General features: G+C 41.1%; 1 non-coding gene across 1 annotated transcript; it reads right to left on the bottom strand.

Annotated features, from left to right (window-relative positions):
* Nucleotides 1-950: 950 nt before the first annotated feature.
* LOC145038103 (small nucleolar RNA R71) lies at nt 951-1,057 on the bottom strand. The gene has a single exon (XR_013679171.1). It is a non-coding gene; the product is annotated as a small nucleolar RNA R71 (small nucleolar RNA).
* Between the last annotated feature and the right edge of the window lie 6,337 nt (nt 1,058-7,394).

The raw sequence follows: 7,394 nt of genomic DNA on the forward strand, positions 1-7,394 counted from the left end.
TAAATATTAAAATTAGTTAGTACTTTTGTGCACATCAAGTTTTTGGCGCCGTTGCCGGGGAACGGTGCAGATTATTAGTTTATTTAGTTGCATTAGATTAATCGTTTTTTTTAGGAATAAAATCTGCAGAAAGCTTAATTGGTTATTTATTTTGCTAGCTTATCTTAGTTTAATTTTTGTTCTGTTTGTCACAGAGTTCACGACGTGAGATTCAGTTACTCACGATGTGAAATCTGAGAGTTCAATTTTTCTTATTTTAGTCCAGTTTTACATTTTAGTTCAGCAAGTTGCAGGAGTTAATGACCAGAGGATCAAACACACCATTGGTGCCACCACTAGAAGATCTCGAGTCTGCAATTCACAAGAAAAAGACGCCCTTGCAAGAATTGAAGTCAGCCTTCTCTAAGAAGTTAGGAAAGAAGACAGGAGGGTCAAGTTCATCAACGAAGCACGAGAGCAATCTTGAGCATTTGGATCATACACCCGTGCAAACCGAGTACGAAAGCGACACCGAGCCAGAATTTGAAGAACACACGAGTGAACCCGAGAACGAGCCAAGGAACGAGATGGCAGATATTGAAGAAATGTCCATGGGAGCTTATAAGAAGCGAATCCAAGAAGATGTGGGTCCCGGATTAGTCCAACCCGCAATACCTGCCAATGCCACATTCGAGCTGAAGGGACACATATTGACTGCGCTGAAGGACATCCCATTTTTCGGGAAAGACCATGAGGATGCTTTTAAGCAACTAGATGAAGTCAATGACATTGCAGATTACTTCAATGTCGCAAATGTCAACAGGAACACAGTCTTGCTTAGGATGCTGCCCGTCACTTTCAAAGGAGCTGCTAAGGAGTGGTTAAAAGCACTCCCACCGGGTACAATCACCACTTGGGCTCAAATGCGTGAGCAATTCCTAGACCAGTTTTGCCCACCATCCAAGATAGCCAAACTCAAGAAGGCAATAGCCAACTTTGAGCAACAACCGGGGGAGTCACTGTATGAAGCATGGGAGCGGTACAAGGGCTTACTCAGAAACTGCCCGCAACATGACCTAAATGTGCAGCAAGAGATGTCAATCTTTTATGATGGGGTCAATGTGATGACAAGACAACTCCTTGATTTTCAAGGACCGTTGATAAGGAAAAATCCAAGGGAGGTCAAGGAGCTAATTGAAGAATTCGCGAAATACTCCCGCGAATACCATAACCCGAGGCAGGATGGAAGCAAAGGCGGTAGAGGAGCCCAAACTGAAGAAATTGCAGCTGTCATGGCCATGCTGAATAACATGGATCGCAGGATAACACAAATGGACCAGTCGATACACGCCATAAGAGTGGGGTGCGAGCGATGCAATGGTCCACACTTAACCAAGGACTGCAACGTGGATGAATTTGGGAACAGAAAAGCTCAAGTGTGCTACTCTAATGGGGATAAGTTTGAAGAGGACTGGAGGAAACCGAAGAAGGAGTGGCTGCCATATGAAGAATATAAGAAGCAAAAAGAAGAGAAGTATAGGCAGACAGGTCGAGGCCTCTATCAAAAGGAGCAGCTACCAGCCGAGAAGAAACCCGACCTAGAGACCATTTTAATGAAATTTATGGAAGCATCGGAAAAGCGACACGAGGCCACGGATTCTGCTATTTTGGAACAGCAAACTTTGATAAAGAATCAGCAAGCCTCCATCCATAACCTTGAAGTACAATTTGGTCAACTAGCAACTCTAGTTCATGAAAAACTATCCCCGAAGAGTCCCGAAGTACAGAACCAATCTCATGTAATGGCCATAGACACAGAAGAAGAAGCTATCTCGAAGTTCCTGGAAGCATTGGACGAAGAACCACGAACGCCCGATCAAAAGAAGAAGAAGATCAAGATCGAAAATCATGAAGCTGCTGAGTTCCAGAAATCACGATGTGAACCTTATATGTTCACGACGTGGGCCCGTCATGTACAGAAAAATTCTGCAGACAGTTCACTGGAGAACCATTAGTCCACTGGAGAGAGAGCATAGAGAGTTTGTCAAGCATGTGAAGGGGATCCCGATTAATACCCCCTTTGTCGAGTCCTTATCCAAAGCTCCCGAGAACCAGAAATTACTGCAAGACTTGATAGACACTCGAAGGCAATTAAAGAAGCAGTCTACAGTGATTTTAAGTGAACAAACTTCAAAAGTAGTGTTGGGAGAGACACAAGAAAAGATGGGGGATCCTGGACGCCTCACTCTTCCATGCGAGTTTGAGAATAAAATGAAGGTTAATGCTTTGGCCGATTCTGGGGCTAGCATTAATCTAATGCCTTTTTCATTTTATCAAAAATTGGAGATTCAGAAGATGAAGGCTACAAAAATGAAGATTCACATGGCGAACCGTTCGGTGACACAACCCCGAGGCATAGTGGAGGATATTTTGGTGAGAATTGGAAAATTTATTTTTCCAATAGACTTTGTAGTCTTGGACATGAAAGAAGATCCAGATGTTCCGATAATCCTAGGTCGGCCATTGCTCAACACTGCTGGTGCCCTTGTTGATATCCGCGAGTCGAAGCTAACTTTGAGGGTTGGAGATGAACAAGAAGTCTTTGGGATAAAGGATGACTTTCAAGAAAATAAAGAAGAGGTGTTCACAATTAATGAAGAGAATGAACTAGAAGAATTGGAAAAGCTTATGGAAGAAGAGATAAAAGTAGTTCATCAAGTCAAAATGACAAAACCAAAGGCATCTGTTCCATATTGGATTGAAGTCATAGCTTACAAGAGCCCGCTTTCTTGGGTAAGCAAAGATGATGAGGAAATAACAAGTGATGAAGAGGAGGTCACTTCAAGAGTAACAAGGCCGGTGGTGAAAGCAGAAGAGAATGACATAAAGTACGAAGAGGAAACCAAGGGCACAAAACGCAAGCTTGAAGAAAAGGGAAAAGCTAAAAAGGAGAATTCAAAGAAGGCGTATAAAAGGAGAGTTCAAGCTTACAAAAGGCGGTTCAAGGAGCAAAAGATCTTGGTGGAGGACTCTTCCGAAGACTCAACGTAGGAGGCACGGAGTCCAGCTCAAGACTCCAAGAAAAAGAAGCGCTTCTCGGGAGGCAACCCGAGTTTGGTTTAAAACTTTTCTCTTTCTTTTTGCATTTTAGTTTTGAAAACTTAGATCGAGTCATCCAACTCTATTAGAACAAAATGTGGGGACCTTAAAACGGAAGTAGTAGTAATTAAGAACTTAGTTCAAACTCAGAAAAATTTAATTATCCAGACTTAATTCACGACGTGAATAGTTAGCAATTCACGACGTGAATTGTGAATAAACCGGACACATAATCCATGATAAGGCTTAACCCATTAGACTAGCAAGCCCAAGACCAGTCCGTGAGTACATGGCCCAAACATAAGCCCAACCACTACTCACGACGTGAATTGTATATAATTCACGACGTGAACGTTTACAAGTACGGGACCACATATTAAGTCCCTGGAAACCAGCAAACCCTCTCATTTGTTTATTGTTCACGAAGTGGAAACAAAAATTGGTCCCCCTTGGTCCCCATTGCTGCGAATTTAGCCGACAATCCTACTAATTACCATTGTGCTTACGTAATACTTCCAACAAAGGTACTAATTCTTGATTATTACGTTTAATTTTTGGTTCTAGTAGAGGAACTTAGGGTTAGGGTTTGTTAAATGATGAAATTAATTCTTTACAGTTCGTAAATAACCTTGGAATGTTCATGCTAAGTGTTTGGAAGTGGTATAGGAGTAAAACCCAGGGATATGTTGACTGGATTTTCCCCGATTATGAAGATTCGGCCTCCTGTGGTTACGAACTCACGACGTGAATCATACAAGATTCACGACGTGAATTCTGGTGCTAATCAGAGTTCATTTGTTTTATGTTTGACTTGTGGATATTTGTTTCGGCTGTTTCTTTTTCGTGTTTTTGCAGGAATGGCTCCAAGAAGAGAGGCTCCAGCTGGGGTTGCGGGTTTACACCCGTTTTACAATTTTCCCGCGACAACGGCCCGGTATGTGTTGACCCGTTGGAACAACAGATTGGGATGGCTTTATAACAGGGAAATTGCAGTTGCTCCAACAGTCAATTGGACAAGATTGAGGGAAGTAGGGCTCGTAGACCGGGTGGGCCCGTATTTGAAAAAGACATTTATTGGAGATGGCTATTCGTTCACCTGTTCAGGTTGGCAAAATCTGTTCCGGGTGCAAGAGCGGGTCTACAAGGAGTTTTGTGTCGAGTTCTTCGCAACGGTGACGTTTTAGGAAATGGTCCAAGATCCACATTGGCCACATGCGTTGGTATTTCGATTGGGGGCGAATACAGGGAGTGCAGCCTAGTTGAGTTTGCTTGGAGAGTGGGACTGTATGATCGACAGGAGGCTGTGACTCCCGAGTTTGGCATGTTTTTAGGAGAGGCTGCTAGAGGATATATGGAGGGTGTCACGGGATATTCTTTTTGGCATAACATTGCCTCCGGGATGTTTAATTCCGGAGTATCTCCTGAGAGTAGTATTCGGTCCCCGATCCATCGTTTACTCCACCGGTTCATTACCTTTTCCATCAACCATAAGAGGCATGGTGACAAAGTGACTAAGCAGAACTTATTTTTCTTATGGTGCATCTTACAGCCTGGTGTCTGTTGTAACATCCCGTATTTCCTAGCCCGTTTTCTGGCTGGGTCTGCTGCGAGTTCGCGCCCTGGGAGCCCTATTTGTGGGGGTCATTTTGTTACTCGTTTGACCCGTTCTTATCATCTGATTGTTCCCGATATTATTAGATCCATGACGTGTGTAGACGAACATGACTTTGGTATGGGATATTTGGAGACTATGTGAGTGGTCCGAAATTTTGGATCGCACTGGGGAATAGTTCCATCAGACGCTGAGGGTGAAGATGAGGATGATCAGCCAGCCGATCAACCTGCACCAGAGCCGAGACCGAGACGCAGGAACATAAGAGGAAGGGGAGACCGCGGGCAGCCGACACACCCAACTGCTTCCATGGTGGGTGCACCTTTTGGGGGTGATATGGCTGGTTACTTTGACCAGTTATCGTTGAGTGTGAATTGGATAGGCGGCAGGATGGAAAATGTGGTTCGGCATCTTGGGGTGGAGTAGCCGTCTCATTTAGGGTATCATTACCCGAATTGCCCGCGTTGGTCGGAGTATGGTGGTCGTGGAGGTGATGGAGCTGGTACCAGTGGAGCGCATGAAAATGAGGCGGATGATTGATCGTTATTTATTTTGTTTGATTTGTGTTTAGTTTCTTTTAGTTTATTTTAGTTTGTTTTTAGTTTGTTTTTATGGGATTGTAAGAACTACTTTGAATATTATGTTACTTTTATTCTTCGTTGTTGATTGTTTCTCAGAAATTCCTATGGAGTGCTTAGGAGGGATAGCGAGTTATGGATGCGTACATTTTTAGCTGGGAGTGTTTAATTCCGAGAGTCGAGACCCATATTTTCACAATACGTTTGGGGTGAGTTAATGAAGTGGAGTGTCCGCGAATGAGTTATAAACTGATGACTTTGGAAGAGTCTTAATACATTAAGACATTAGAAGAAGGATTGAGCAATGTTTTCTACTTGTCCAGTTCTCACGACGTGAACATTTCTAATTCACGTCGTGAGTCAGTTATAAGGAGGTTGTCAGGATATGTTCGGTTCGATTTCACGTCGTGAATTATTACACGCTCACGTCAATCAAGTTTATATTTTTGGAAGTCCATATTCAAATTGCACATTTTCTACACTTTTCGAGATGCTCACGCTGCTATTCCAGGGGAGTCTGTTCCTTTTTCTCCCTTTTCTTTAATTTTTGATTTGTTTTTATACATACAATGAGGGCATTGTATGAAATAAGTGTGGGGTAGGGGTAGAAAAAGTAAATTGCTAGGAAATTTTGAAATTTCAAATTTTTATTAATTGGATCTAGTAATAATAATTTGAGCTATAATTGCTAGTATTATGCGGGATGATCCGATGAAAGTTCAAATGTTTAGTTGAGCCAATATACGTTATAGTGCATTTGTGGCTTCCCTTATTTTAGTGAAATCATGGAACAAAAACATAACCCCGCTCGGTTTGAAGGATGTAATATGTTTAGCAGCCTAAACCTGAAATATATCCAGGGAAATTATTATCATTAACCAATAAAGGTTGAAGTTGAGCGCCCCTGCTTAAGCATGTAGGGTTTTGAGTGAAAAAAAGAACGAGTTACATGTTTAAAAAAAAGAAGAAGAGAGAGAATTACAAGAAAAAGTTTGAAGAATTTTTGGAGCATCAAAGTTAAAGTATGAAATTAGAAGATCAAAAATTCTGAAGAAGTTCAAAAAGTTGAAGATACCAAGAAATCAAATCAAATAAGGAGGTGAATTCAAAAGAAATCAAAGATCGACTTGTTAAGAAAGTGAAGAATTCCAAAGAGCTCCATAGTGGTATCATAAATTGTAATTTTCTAGATTATGTATGCTTGGGTTGCTCAACCAAAAATACCTTGAGGTTAAGAGGTTTTCTGGGGATGGATTCGGAGGGTTGCATAAAATGAGCATTGTTCGGAAAAAGTGGGCAAGTGTTTATGAAGATTGTGAGTATTTAAAGTATGGGGGGGTACTTTAGGAAAATTTTAGACAAAAATGCATGCGTAGAGGTCTTGGCATAATGGCTGAATTGGAATCGGATTGTTCAATGTAATGTTAGTTTAAATTTGCTTGAGGGCAAGCAAAGCCTAAGTGTGGGGTATTTTGATATTGCCATATTTATACTTATTTTTTGGGCAATATTTAAGTACATTTTTATTGAAAAGTTGGTAATTTGTTTAGAATAATGGTACTTATGAGCTTAAATGTTGTTTACAGCAAAAAAAAAAGAAGAAGACATTTTGAAGAAAAGAGGACTGGAAACGTTAAAGAAAGAAACTTAGGAATTAGAGGAGTAAAAGTGAAGCAAATCTGGAGAAAAGGGTTATTCACGACGTGATAATTAAAGAACTCACGGCGTGAATCAATGGTTCTAGAAGATATGTACGCGGGTGAAGAAATCCTTGGCGGGCACGGTTATCTACTACTCACGACGTGAATTTATTATTATTCACGACGTGAATGTACGGATAACAACAATTATAAAGATCCTTAACTATTACGAATGGGGGGACTTTTGGCAGAAGAAAAGGAGTTCCAGGAGACGTTTCAGAAGAGAAGAAAGGTTCTGGAAGAGAGATTTCAACACCAAAAGAAGTAAAGTTTTATATTTAGTTGATTATAAACATGTTTTTCATTAGTTTTAGCTGTGTTAGTTTAATTACTACGATGAGCAGCTAAATCTAGCTACTTTTGCTTAGCTAGATGAAGCTTTGAACTTATGAATAATTATATGTTTATGGATTAATTGAGTTGGTA

This window comes from Lactuca saligna, chromosome 3, assembly GCF_052625555.1.
Source record: "Lactuca saligna cultivar CGN05327 chromosome 3, ASM5262555v1, whole genome shotgun sequence".
Taxonomy (NCBI): domain Eukaryota; kingdom Viridiplantae; phylum Streptophyta; class Magnoliopsida; order Asterales; family Asteraceae; genus Lactuca; species Lactuca saligna.